Source organism: Vidua macroura, chromosome 7 (genome assembly GCF_024509145.1).
Source record: "Vidua macroura isolate BioBank_ID:100142 chromosome 7, ASM2450914v1, whole genome shotgun sequence".
NCBI classification, from domain to species: domain Eukaryota; kingdom Metazoa; phylum Chordata; class Aves; order Passeriformes; family Viduidae; genus Vidua; species Vidua macroura.
The window spans coordinates 34,606,161-34,621,039 of record NC_071577.1 but is presented as its reverse complement, the minus strand read 5'-3'; positions in this window follow the sequence as shown (position 1 = coordinate 34,621,039).

Sequence of the window (14,879 nt, the reverse complement as noted above, 5' to 3'; positions counted from 1 at the left end):
GGTCTCCTGTGCAATAACCCTGGATGGAAATGCATTTGTTAAGTTTTAAATGCACTCCAGGTTTTATCATTACAAGAGTGGCACTGCCTTCACACAGCTTTTCTGCAAAACAAATATACTGTCTGCCATAAACCCACTGTCTTTTCATCAGGACTCCTCATTACTACATCTTCAGATTTTTTAATCTGCAATGCAAATAGACAGGTTGGTGGTCATTACACACTATGTTTCTATATCTTCTTGAGCTTAATTTAAAACAGATACAATTCTGTCTTATGAATACATTGGGGTTTGATGTTCTAAATAGACTTCTAGTGTAGATGCTTATTCTGACTCCATTATTTTCCCTTTCACCCTAAATAAAGTTTTCCCAGATCACTGTTGCTACTGCAGAGAAATAGATTTTCTATTTTGCCTTGAAAGAAATGTGAAAAAGGAAAATGCTGATGGCACAAGAAGCAATTTGAATCCCATGATAGAAAACATAGCCTTAGCAGACAATGCACAGTAATAAATAATGGTATAGGAACACTGGGGTTTTTGTTATCAGAAGAGAAATGCAAGGCACACATTTTTAAACAAATAAATGTTTTCTTTTGCCCTTTTTTTTGGTACTAAGAGAAAGGTGGTAGAAAGCAAGACAGTAGACCTGAAAAATAACATGCCCTGTCTATCATTCAGCCAGTACAGAATTGGTTTTGTTTTTTAATAATGTGCATTGGTTCCACTGTTGTACAGACCACGAATAAAGGACGGGCGACAGATAGAGGTCAGGCACGATTACAACCACTCATTTTCCTCAAGGTGTCTTGGTACCCTTTGCTGTTATTTCCATTGTCATTATCCTGTGTGTGGAATAGCAAAAGGAGAGATGTACATCTCACTCCTGTGAATGTGTTGGGCTGTTTGTTTTAGGCTTTGCCATAAGTAAATCAGATTTAGTAGGAGTGATTCACCAGGTAGATCTTCTTCCTTAACTATAATAGCACAATACAAGACTGTGGAGTTTCAGGGATGACAAAGCATACATTAAGTGCTATCCAAGAGGATAGTTCGTGTCCTGTGTGACTACCAGAGCTTATTACATTGCTCTTGATGTAACAGGGTGAATTTAAAACTTTGTAACTGGCAAACTATTTCTGACATGAAGCTGAAAGCTGCTGCTATTTGATGGCTCTTGGGTGACCTTTCAGAGGAGAAAGGATGGCCTCAGTCCAAGTTATAGCACACAGACATCCATATCACTATCAGGAGCAGCTTCCACTCTGAGGGAGAATGAGTTCAATCACTCTAGTGGGCAGGGATTCCCCAGTCAGACCCCAGCTTTCAGAACTGCTAATCACAGCTCTCATTCCCTTCCTTGGCATTGCAGCTCGGAGCGTGAGCTCTACAGCTAATGCTGATTAGATGCACAGATGATGATGATGATGCACAGATCACTGGGCAATACCATTTTTCTCATCTAACTTCTTATGCAAATGAGCATAGAGAAAAATCAGCTATTATTGCTTATGAGTATTATTGCCACCAAGTACAACAGAAAGTGAACACAAACAAACAGATTCATCTCAGACTCAGGATGTGCTGTAATCAGGTCTTTTGGAAAGGTCCACATTACCTCATTCAGAGTTGATTTGTAAGTCACACCATTTCAATGTCACAAACAGCCCAGTTAAATGTCAATAGAGAGGAATATGAAAAGAAGTTTATGCTTGTGTAACAGAGAGCAGATAACTTCTTTGGCTGTCAGGGACTGCCATATGTGAAATTACCTTTGTGGGCCAGAATGCAGCCACTAAATCTTTACCCACAAAACTCACAGAAAAGAAGGAACATCCTCCCATACCTGGCCAGTCAATTAACAGAAATGTTTGTCTTGGGCTGTAAGAAAATTTCCTGCTTCTTTTTAATTCCTCTGTGAGTTTTGCAGACATTTTCCTTTTCCCAGACTTAGCTGGCACGCTCTGTGCTCTTCGATTGTCACCTGCCCCAGGTGGGGGCTACATTTCCACAGTACATTAGGTAGGGACTGCACAGCATCTCTGCTCTGTATAATAGAAGTTATAATTCCCATTATTATTTTTAATGCACAGTTAACTGTAGAACATGGGAATATGCTGACAGCTCATGTCTAATCACCCCTGTTGGAGCAAAATATGCTTCGTTTACAATGAATATACACACCAGCTCTTTTGTTTCTAATTATCACCAACTATTTGCTGCATCAGAAAGAGAATGAAATAAGCCATCTAAACCAAAAACTATTATAACCAGTGGAAATCAACTCTCTTACAGCTGACTTTATTTCTCTGAACATGAACAGGAAGGAATGTACAGGAGTGACACACCAGGAGAAGAGCTTACTCTGTGTCTTTTTAATGGAGTCAATATCCAGTGTATATAGACTGGAAAATATGCAAAGGCACACAATGCAGGAAACTGTGAACAGTCTGCTTGGAAAGCACAGGCCAGCAGTGACCACTAGGTCATCTTATTAAATATGAAAAATGGCTTGGCTTTGAAATAAAAGCCAGTTACCTCCTATTTAATATCTTGATGTGGTTGCAGGAGCATAGAGGCAAAATACAAAAGCTAAAGCACAACTATAAATACACAAGAAAACAGCAACATGAGAATACTTCCTAAATACACTAGCAATAAATAGAAAGAGACAGTCTGGGTAAAGAAATCAAGTAACACAAATATTTTGTGCTGGTTTTATTCAAACCTAGATCCATTTGTGATTTACCTTTGAAGTCAGAGGGGCAGGCAAGTGTCTAACAACAGAAAAAGGCAACCTATAAAATAGCAAGCTCCCTAAAAGTCAGCCTGACTTGTTTCTAGGACAGGTTAATAGGCTTCTGAGCTGAGGATTAGTTTTAGATTAACCTCAGAAAAGCTTTTTACACAATCTCTTGTGATATTGTCAAAAATGAGCTAAGCTGGCACAATCTCGATGAAGTTATTGTACAAGTACTAAAAAATGTCTGTAAAATTGTTGGTTAACTGCCAAAAGGAAACGATGTGTTGAGCAAAGCTCCTGCAAGAGCCTAAGCTGAGCTCAGTGCTATTCAGCATTTTTATGAATGACTTCAATGATGGAATAAAACACACAGTAATTAAATTTGCAGATAATATCAAGCTGGCAGGATGCATAGGGACTCTTGAGGACAGGATTAAAATTCAAAACTTATCTAAACAAACTGAAGATACAAATAATATACAATTCAGTGAAAACAAGTGCAATATACTGTACTTATGTAGAAATCATCAGTTGTGCACATACAGCACATGTAACACCTAATAACCCAAATAATTTGGAAAAAAAGATGTGGAGGATAAGCAATTACCAGCAGAACATGAGTCAGTGTTTTTGCCAATAAACTTACCCTCCCACAAGGGCATGTGATGAAGATGTCACACTTAGATGTCACATTTGAAGGAGCCCTCAGCAGGCCACAGCCTGAGGCTGGAGCACTGTAGGGAGTTTAATTCACCAAACTTCCAGGAAGAAACAAGTCAGCTGGACAGCTGAGAGCAGCAGGAACAATCAAAGGTTTGAAAACACCTTCTGAGAGGAGAGGTTGAGAGAACTGGGTTTGTTTAACTCAGCCAAGACTCAAGGAGACACAACAGCAGTCATCAAATAACAGAGAAGTTTTGCAAGAGGTTACCCTTACTGCCCACTCTGTTAATGTGTTTAAATTGCAGACAGGAGTGTTAAAGGACAAATTAGACAAACATAGGAATGATTTCAGAGGGCTGAGGGATGTCTCAGAATCTTCCAATCCTGTCTGCTGCCCTTGTCTTATCAATGTTATTTTCCAAACCTCTTGTAAAAGCATGCTTGTTCTGCCCATGATAACCCAAGAAAAATAACAAAAATACTACTCTGATTATTTGTTTTAAAATTTATATTAAAGGGTAAATTTCACAGTTATTTTAGATGAACTTCAGAAAATGAGTCACCCTTAAGTTACCAAAAATCAGCGGTCATTTTTAGGCTAAATGATGGTACACAGGCCTAAAAAAGGGAAATTATTGCAATTGCTGCAGTTATGCAATTGGAGCAATGACATGTTTGAGGGAGTGAATGACAGATTCTAGATATTCTGATCATTTTACCTTCATCTATCTGCCCATTTTAAAAGTTTACACAAAATATCAAAGGTACATTATGGAGGAAACTTGGACTAGAGCTTGTCCAGATAAAGTACTCACTAAACAGATGGTGGTGATAATGAAGCTTTGCAGGGTGAAAGGTAATTAACCTGCTCAAGTGCTCATGACAGGATCCTTGATACAACATCTAAGAGCCTGAAAGCAAAAAAGCAGAAATGAGCAGTAGTTTGAATTCTCAGGTGTGGGATGCCAGAAAGCTGGGCAGCATCAGGGGCTGTTTGCTCGCCTGTACAGAGAGTGCTGCACTCAAAGAACACTTGGGGCTCAGTCAGTCACTCAGAGGCTGGACAAGGTACAATTTTAGGTCTGGTCCTGAAAAACGGGATCAGAAACTATTCCTGGAGTGGCCAGCTGTGGCTCTTTGGTGATCAGCTGTACCTTGGGGTACCAAGAGCCCTGGAGCCCAGAGTGGCCACACACCAGTAAGGCTGAGGAACAGCCAACTCTGAACATCTCAGATCATCTTTCTCTCAGCAAAGTGTCAAGAAAGAAAACATTTGGATGGTTCAGTTAGCAGCGTGATCAGTTTGCTCTGCTCATTATTTTGAGTCTGCTGCCTTTTAACTACACTTTGGTAAAGTTAATTGAAACATCCTTTTCACTTTATTTTAAACAGACAAAAGAGAACTCACCTCACTATCATTCATCTATTACGTTTTCCCATATTAATTTCCCCTTAGCACTGTCTTCAAATATCCTGACATTTACTTCTCTGGCAATTGTTTTGATATTTTTTCATCATTTCAGTTGCTCTCTTTAGGACCTTTTCTATTATTTCATGTGCTCTTTGAGATAGAATGCTGAGATTGAGCACTTTAATACAGGCAAAGGTGTACTATGAATTCTTGTAATGATACTTGTTTTGTCTTAATACAATCTAACATCTCAATTTCTTTCTAGACTGCACTGAACTGCAGCCTTCTCAATGCTGTTCCCTACAATGACCAAGTATTTTTCTCTAAGTTGTTACAGCTAATTTAGAATCTATCAGGCAGTATGATTAGTTCCAATTGTCCCTTCAGCATCAGTTACCATCAGCTGTCTACCCTGAAGCTCACCTGTCATTTATTGCTGAGTGCTCGATCACCATTTGATCCTTTGGCATTCCTCCTATCTCTTAGAGTTAACAAGGCCCATGTAATTTCACCTTGTCAGCAACAACAAAAAAAAGTACTATTTATTGCCTTTCCAGACAGTTTTCACAAGTTCCAGTATGGATCTTTGCATTGCTCAACTATTAATCTTTTTCTCAAGTCCTTATTTCTCACCTTCTTAGAGCTCCCTAATCCGCAAGAGAACTTCCTTCTTATACTGAGATAATTTTTTTGAGTGACTTTATCCACATAAACTGTATTTACTATTGTAGCTACAAGATTTCCTGTCCTCAAGTAATGAAAGAATTCTAATAGACTGCAAAGATAATGTTTTCTTTAACAGGAACTATTTTGATTCATTCTTTGATAACAGCTTTATCGAAATGATTCATAAAACCCCATACCAGCATGATCTCTACATTTCTTGCAGGAGCTAGTCAGAAGGCTAAGACTCACTCTCTCAAACCATTTGTACTCCCTCCTTCCACTCTTCCCTCTATCTATTTGCTTTATCTTTATGTTTGCCTTCCACTTAGATTTTCAACTATTTGAGGATAGCTTTTACTCTTTTTTATGTTTGGACAGTGTAGAGCACAGTGAGACTGGAGCACATACATACAAGAAGTACCTTGCAAAGACAGTAGTGACATATTGCATGGGAAATGTTTCAAATAAAGTGATTTACTGCTTATCACATGCAAACAGACATTTCTATATCTTCTGCTCAGGTACTTCTCTGCTCAGTCCTGGTACTAATAAAAATAATTCTTTGCTTTCCCAGAGGTTTTCTTACATCAACACTGCACAGATCCAAAATAATGCCACTCTTAGATTAATTCTACTGGATGTACAATAAATGAATCTGGAGACTTCTGTCAATGCAGACACCATCCTTAGCCTTCAGATGGTATCAGTTCAGACAATGATTTTTCTTATCTCCACTTTGGAGCAAGTTTTCTCCTTTTCCCGAGAAGCAGTTCAGTATAAAAAGTTAGGAAATTCCATCACCCTGGTACAAGCCTCTCTACTGTCAACAAAGTAAACTGCTTGTTTGCAAAAGTAAACGATGCTTTCATTATTTTTACCAAATAAAATAGTATTTACACACTAACTAGTGACAAATAACCAAATGGGGCAGATGGTGACCACCCCCTGTGTGACTGCTGTAGCAGGAGGAAGAGCTAAGACGAATGTGACAGAGCAGATGTCCAGGATGCACATGGAAGATGACAAATGTGACAAATGAGTCACACCCAAGGATCCCATTTCCACTTCCACAAATGGATTTGTCAAAGGCAGGAGTGTGAGGCTGAGCAGCAGTTGAGACATCTCATAGGAATAGAAGATGGAGGTCAGCTTGTTGACAGAGGAGAGATTCCAGGAGAGTTCCCAAAGAAGCTGCATCTTCCCCAGGTTCAGGGAATGGTATGACCAAAGGAAAACCTTAAAGCAAGCTTCGTGTGTCATGGCTCCTGAAAAGAGCTTTCACTGGAGCAAACACTACACTTTAAAGGAGCTATACAGTCATTGTTCCTAGAGAAAGCAGAGCTGCAAGGTCTGAGACTACGATAGATTTACCTGGGTACACACCAGGAGAGAGGGAGAGAAAACTGTATGTTCCTTCCTCAAGAGAAATGGTAGGAAGAAGCTACCTCAGAGAATGGCAGATTGGACAAGGTTCTACAACCTGGTGACCATCATAAGCAGGCACAGTCATTTTGGCAATACCTGCCTTGCTGGGTAAGTGCAGATCTGACCCCTCTGAGCCCTCTTACCAAACCCCATTTGCCCACCACCCACACGGCTTCTTGTTTATGTCACTGTCAAACTCACCAACACTGCAGCAGGAAACCTAAACATCCCCTCTGCCTTAACAAGAGGCCCCAGGTCACTCTGGTTGAACCACACAGATCAGGCCTGGAAAGGGCTAAACACTGAGCAGACCAAGCCAGCAGCTATTCAAGCTTTCCTTTTCTTAAACAGTCTATGGATTCATTAAGAATGTCCAGAAATATTGTCATCTCTGTATAAAGTCTACACTGGAACTAGAAACAGCAAATATTCAAATAGTTTTAAATTCTTTTTTTTGCTAGTATAGACACAGCTTTAGGTTCTTTTCTATGGTGCTACAAAAAAAAAAAAAAAAAAAATATCCACAATCAGAGCTGGCAGTCAGCTTCCCTCCTGGGGCACTGGAGGCTGGTAGTGCAGCTGACTGTTATCATGTCAGGAGCAGACAAGGAACTCTGCTCTGCAGTGACAGTGATGAAATCTATTGTTCAGTCCACAGCCAAGATGAATCACTCTCCTTTTCATTTCTTAGTGTCTGCAGACCTTTTAAGTTTTATACGTTAGGTTATTGTGGAAGGAAAAAAGAAAATACCACTGAAGAAGAAATTAAGCAAGACCTAATGAAATGAGTCCATCTCAGGATAGTGGGAGTTGGCACATTCAGCATAGTCTTAACCTCTAAAGCACCCTTACCAACAGGCTTGTTCAAAACATGGGAATAAGTGGGTACAAATAAAGGAAGACATTGAGATTGTAGGTTATCAGTTCTACCAAAGATCCCTAAAATATTTGATCACAATGATGTCTTGTAAAAATGTCAGTATTAAGTGAATTTAAGAAAAGCAACCCAAACAAGCAAACAAGCAAACAAGCCAAGAAAAAAATACACACCATTACATCCATTGATATATGACTGATTGACAGATTGTTTATGATCATACCATAAACACTAGAATCTGGGTGTGAAAATGACCTTGAGAGGTTGTGTAACCACCCCAATTCCTATCCGATACCGATGTGTAGCACTTAGCATTCACAGGTGTAGAAAAACTTAACCACAGTTTATGGAAACACAGGTTTCCACACAATATTTCATATACTTTTCAGATTATCTTGTATTTCAGTATCTGATGAAACATCATACTATTCTTCTGCACATAAAATTAATGGCAAGTTGGCAATAATGGTTTCACAAGGTAAATATTTAAGATGTTTCCACTAAGAAAAGCTCACAAGTCATAATTAATGTAAAATCAAAAAGCTCTCTGAAATAATTTCAACACAACCTTCATTTTAATGCAGGATAAGTTTATACAAGCTCTCTTCTTACCTGTATTGTTTGTTTCACAAAAGAGTAAGTTGAAAGACACCTAGAAATGCTCACAAGATGCCAAAGCCAAAAGTGATGTGGCATTTTCTTTCTAAACTTCTGTTTTCAGAAATGGCATCTTTGAACTTCACCTTCTGGGGAGAATTGCTCTTACTTATTCTCGACATAGAGAGAAAGGACTTTTGAGAAAATTTTAAGGAAAGCCATGACCATATGTTTGAGTTAGCACTTGTAGAAAGCCTAACATGCAGTTAACAGTGTGCTTCCATGTGTCCATCAGACCAAGGATGGACGCTCATGCACCTGCCCTCGCTCTCCCTTGTCTACCCGTACCCGTGGTAGGAAGGCAGACACTAATGAGCTCACAATCCTTCCTTATGATAAGATTCTGGGTTTTCAAGCCAATGATATAACCTTGAAATCATGTACACACTGTGTATTATAAATAAATTTGAGCTGGAGCTCAGGCTGCAGCCTGCACTTGATACACAGCATGCACATTCTTCGTCTCAGCTGGACAGAGGAAGATCAAACAGGATCTTACATTAAAGAGACACCCACCTTACTGCTTATTGATTTCAATAGAAACAATATTCACCTGTTATGCAGAGCTTCACTGGTAGATTGGAAAACATTTTATAAAGGAAGTCAATAATATTATCACCATATTACAGCTGTGAAATTTGAAGTAAAGGGAAGTAAAGTGCTTTGTCAAGAGTCTCCAAAAAAACCCAATGGACTGAAGGAAAGTCACATGAAGTCCAGCACAAAGACTGTGTTAAGAGCAAGACAGGACTTTACAAATGCATTTTATGGAAAAGAGGTGCTAAGAGAACACAAGAAAAAGCAAAGAGAAGAGAAAGGTTAATGGAGAGACCAGGATCATACAAAAGAAGAATCTTGACAGGGAGATCTGGAGCAGCACAGTAGATGGGAGCAGATGCTGAAGGAATTATCAGAGCCAGTGCAAAGCAGGACAAACAGGTTGTGAGAAAGAAAAATACAGAATGGAGCTCTTTGGTATGGACCATAAAGGGTCCTGAAAGGCCAGAAAAGAAAAGGCTGTAGATCCATCCAAATAAAACCAATGATACATGTTGGCAAGAGAGGGTTGAAGCTGTGCTCAGCTGGTTTCTGACCTGAGTAACCTGGGGTTGAGGGGATTTTTAACTTCAAGCTGCAATCCACACTGCATCTTTGCTAAGTCTGAAACAAAGGAGTCTATTTGCTTTTCATGTTTCTCCTCTGCTCTACTTGGATTTTTTTCCAGAGCAGTTTTCTCTTTTCTGCTGATTTATTCTCTCTCCCATCACATTTTTCCCCCCTATGCTGATCTTTACTATCAGTTACCAGATTTTGTGAGAGTACCTCCTCCCTGGATAGTACAGGGCTTTTTATTTAAATGGATTTAAGCTTTAGTTTTGCTGTAAGAAATTCCCTTCTGCATTGCCACGACCAACACTGCTGCCCTTTACCTCAATCAACATGATAATGGCATTTGTACTGCTATGTTATCCAGCCTTGATGTCAGAATATTTTGTGGAGAAAAACAGAGTGACAGAGAATTCATCCATTTCAGATGCAAAAACATCAGGAAATTTTCTGTCACTCCCTCACTGAACATGCCTGTGCATTTCATATAACAAACTATATCACTTTGGAAAGGAGCACAGTATGAGAGTAATGCCCTTACATAGAAGGAGGTTTATTCATATTTGGGCATTTCTTCACTGCTGGAAAGCAATATGTAGTTGTGAGATCATATAATTGCAGCTGCAGTGGTAGAATGCAGTAATTTACCTATTTAAGCTTGTGTGTTTGCATGTATGCGGTACATCCCCTCTATCAGTACAAAACCACATGAATTTTACACCTTAACACTTGTACAAATACAAGTCCAAAGCTCTGAATCATCTGTGATTCAGAATTATCAAAGTCCTCTTCCTCTTGCTTGAGGCTACAAATATGAGTTGACTTTATCACAGTTTCCTAGAGAGGATATGAAATACAACTTCACCATTTTGTCCTTCTCTCTCCTGTCCATGTGCAGATAACCCAAAGTCTCTTTATTGATGGCACTAAAGACATGTCATGCCACAGTTTATGAGTTGACTTTTACAGGCTCTACTGAGTTTCGCAGTATGTGACACTGAGTCTCTTCTTAATTCTTACAAGCTTTTGGAAACAGCTTTTCTAAGCCACAGATCTCTTGGTTTTCTCCAATGCACACTTTAGGAATAAGAAGCCAAAACTAATAGGATGCTAAATTTGTTTTCATAGCATTTAATATTTCTTACTTACCCCATTTTTTCAAGCTCAGCCTGACTGGAATTTAGGAATAAGAGTTAAGTATTGCTACTGTATATAAAATACTGTGTATTTTTGATAATATGCTGCTTTTTCTGGTGTTTAAGAATTATTGATATTTTTATGATTAATATCTTTTGAGACCTTCTCAATTTCCCTTAAACAGTCTTGGATCTTGCTCAAGTATAAGCAATTCATCTCATTACTTCCTTTTTGGTGTCAGAGAGTACTTCTTCCTAATGACCATCCACATATGCTACATTTATTAATTTGTTTTGGTCACAAATGAATTAATGCAATTATAAATGGATACTGATAGCCCTCTGCAACACAATCTTACAAGCAACCTTTCTTGAGGAAAAAAAAACCCATAAAAGGAAAATCTTTACTCCAAAACTGGAACTCCAAAAGTTTCATCTTTTGAATGAAAGAATCACTAACTTAAATATGTCTGTCACCAGGCACAAGGATAGTTGAGTAACATACTGTTGCACATAATTCCTTAAGTGCTTAAAGAACCATGGCTCCCCACTTAAAACATCTGGTATCTGTTTTCTACATTTCTGGACTGGCATTCCTGCCAAGCTCCAGGCTAGCTCAGTGCATGTCAGGTTAACTGCTTCACTAGTGAAACCTCAAAACCTTTCTGCACCATATTTTCTAAATTATATCAGTGTGGCTGAATAATTAAACAGGAATACAAAATAGCAAATTCCTACATCTAAGTATTTTGATTTCCAAAGAATCACAACATAAAAATCAGATCTTTTTCAATTTGACTGTTAAAATGTTCCATTGTGATTTTTTGCTCATCTTGAAGGTCCTTGAGCTGCTTTCAAATGAAGCATTGTGGATCAAATAAAAAGATTAAAACTTAGACAAATGTTTTCACAATACCTGGATCTTCTGAGTTCCCCAGATATAAAAGGAGATTAAACACAGCACAATTTGAACTTAAATAATTATATCAAATCTTTGACTCATCATGTGAGGAAATACCAATACTTCAGGAAAGTACATGTGACAAAATCAAGAACCTTCTTAAAATTCAAATGAAGAAAATAATATCAAGGCATTGCCAAAAAAAATTGTCACTTGCAATTTTTTATATCAAGTCCTCAAAATGGGCACCCAGACAATATCTATAGCTGAGGGTAATGAGCAGGAACAAACAGCACAACTTCCAAAATACTGTTTTGCCTTTACAGCTGTTCATGTATTCCATTCTCACCAGCACCACACATTTCTGACATACACATAAATAACCATTAAAGAAGCCTAATGAATGGTGCAGCATGGACTGCTTTTTTTTTTGGGCCTGTTTCACAACCAGCCCACCAAAGGCACATCAGAAATTAGGCTTTACTCATATAATGATTTATTTAAAGACCAAGGTAGGAAAGATTGCCAGCTACATCTGCTCATTAACAGGCTGAAACACCCTCTGTTGGTTATCAATGCCTTTTCTCTCAAGAAATCCCAGGAGGTAATTCCCAGTGTGTTTGTTTCCTACTTCATGCGTGTGTCTCTCTCCATTGTAAAACCGCTGTGCAATATGCATGGATGTTGGCTGTACATTAATACCAGTATTTCCAGACTGAAGGAATTAGTGAATCTCAAAATAATGCACACAAGAATGTATCTCTTCAGTTGTACCATTCTAAAAATAGGAAGGATCATAGCTTGTAAATGAAGTCTTGCCCCCTTAGGGCTGGTAGGATCAGGAAAAGAGCATTTTTTAAATATCAAAACCAGTATTTTTAATGAAGGCGTTTATATGCAGGTCCAAAAACACATCTCTACAGAGGACTTGCAGTAAGGATATGTCTCACTGAGTCTGCAGTGCATAACAAAGCATGGGGAGAATGATATACATTGAAATGCTGTGCAAACCCAAGGCATCCAAAAATCACTCCCTTATTGAATCAGTTCAACTGATACATTTGAAACAACTCACATTCTAAACTAACCCACACTTTTTAAAAAGGAATTTTTTTCACTTAACCTCTTTCTTTAGGTTTCCTCTTTAGACATTAAGAACCTGTATTCACAGTCAAATAATTACGTATGTGACATTTTAAAAGAAACAGAAAAGGTCTTTGGAATAATGCTTGTGTTTTTACTTAGCAAATCAAAGATACAGGCTGAAGACACAAATTTATTGTGAAATTTCTTCTATATATAAATCACAGAAGAGTAAAAGGAAGTCATTCATTCAGCTGTATTATTAATACTTACCTCTAAGCCTAAAAGAGCTCACATTATGTCTGTCAAAATCCTGAAAATTATTCTTTTTCAAGTCTTCAAATATCGTGCGATGGATTTAAATCCATTAAAAGAAGATTTCACTTCAGATCCATAGCATTATATTCAAGTCATCCAGGGATATTTGAAAATTTAAGTCTGTAGTACCTTCACAACTGATTACTTTAATGGCATTTAAGATAATACACACCAACTGTTTGGAATTACCTGTCTACATCAGTGTCACATCAAACTAGTCTTTCTGCCTACATCAAGATTTTGTGGCTCTATATGGGAATCACTGTGTTATTCCTGTCATTCACACTTTTAGTGCTGTGCTGTTATTCACTGCTTAAGCTAATGAATAAATAATAGCTATTTTCCCTATTTTTGTCAAATTAAACTTTACTTCAGTTGGTCTTTTCTGTTTTTTCACTTCCACTGGGAGGAGAAGGGATTTACAGGTAGGTATGTTTTCTGAATTTAAACTTAGCAGTAATATCTCTCTTCCTAAGCAAAAGAGTGTATTAAGCCAACCCCAGCAGTGCATGCAAAAGCAGAGGCTGCTTGACTTCTCTCTTCATCCCAGCCCAAGCCTATTTGATGGCTACAAAGGGAATATCCCAGTCCAGAGGATCAGAGACACGCTCAGGAGCCAGAATCCCATAAATGCTGACTGTGTGGCAGATATTCACATTTTATTTATTCACCCCGCTGTATATTCCCTTTCCCGTGTATAGATGCTAAATACTTACCCGAGGAGGCTGGGAAGGAGCACAGCCTGTGTCTTCCTCCCAGCTTCCCAAATCCCAACACAAGTGCAGACCCTGACCCTCTCCAGTCCAGCAAGAGGGAGTCTGATGGGGCTCCCTGTGGATTTGCTTCCATGGCCTCTTGGAGACAGCACCAGTAACAGAATGGAAAAATGGGAGACAGGAGGGAGAAGTGTCACACAGGGGCAGCACTAAGGGTGAGACCTCTCAGCAGCTCCAGGCTTTGTGTCCCATATTCCCAAATTGTACATGTAGGAACTCCCTGTCCAGAGTATGGCTTTTTCCAAAGGTTTCTCAGGAGGACTCCTAAGCTAGAGCTGTCTGTATTTTCCAGCTAAATTCAGTAATCAAATATCTAGTAAATCTCTACACCTTCTACAGAAAATAAGAACTGGAAAAAATCTTCAAACTGGATAGACCAAATGAGAATTAGACAAAACCACCACCAGAGAGGGAACAGATGACAAGGAGAGATCCTTGCCCTGCAGTCAGTCATAGAACACCTCCTGTTCTGTTAATCAAAAGGCCTGCTAGTGCTACAATTTATATAGCTTTGCCTTTATCCAAGATTAATAATGCAATTTTGTCTTACATCCAGATTCTATGATTACAGTGAATGTTCTCAGGTGCTACCTGGGCTTTGCTTCCATGAGTTCAGCTCCAAGCATCACCTTGACTTCTATGGCTGCAACTAGGAACTACTGTGGCTACAAGAGATCACCTGGGAGAATCCCAGCTTGAGACTGTAGCTCTTGATGCTGCTTAGCCGTGTCCAGCCTTTCAGTTTTAAATGCATTGCAAGGGTGTTTATGACACGACAGTTTGTCATCCAGAAGTTTCCAGACCTCCTCCTGCCTTTCCATCTGGCTTTTGGGTTGGCTTGTAGAATACCAGGAGTGTAGTCCCTTTGCCAAGTCCCTGCAGCTGTGAGCACAGGAAGTTACTGTTCATCTGGTGGTGACATTGTATTATTCTGATACTGAAATTTTATAATTCATCTTGTTTACTGAACATCTTATGATTAAGTCTTATTATTTAAACTCCACAGAACACCTGCAACCACAAAAAGACTTGCAGCATAAGAAGCAATCACAAACTTCACTTACTCCTTCTAGTTAACAAGGCTTTGCATGGAATCTAATGACAGACAACAGGAAA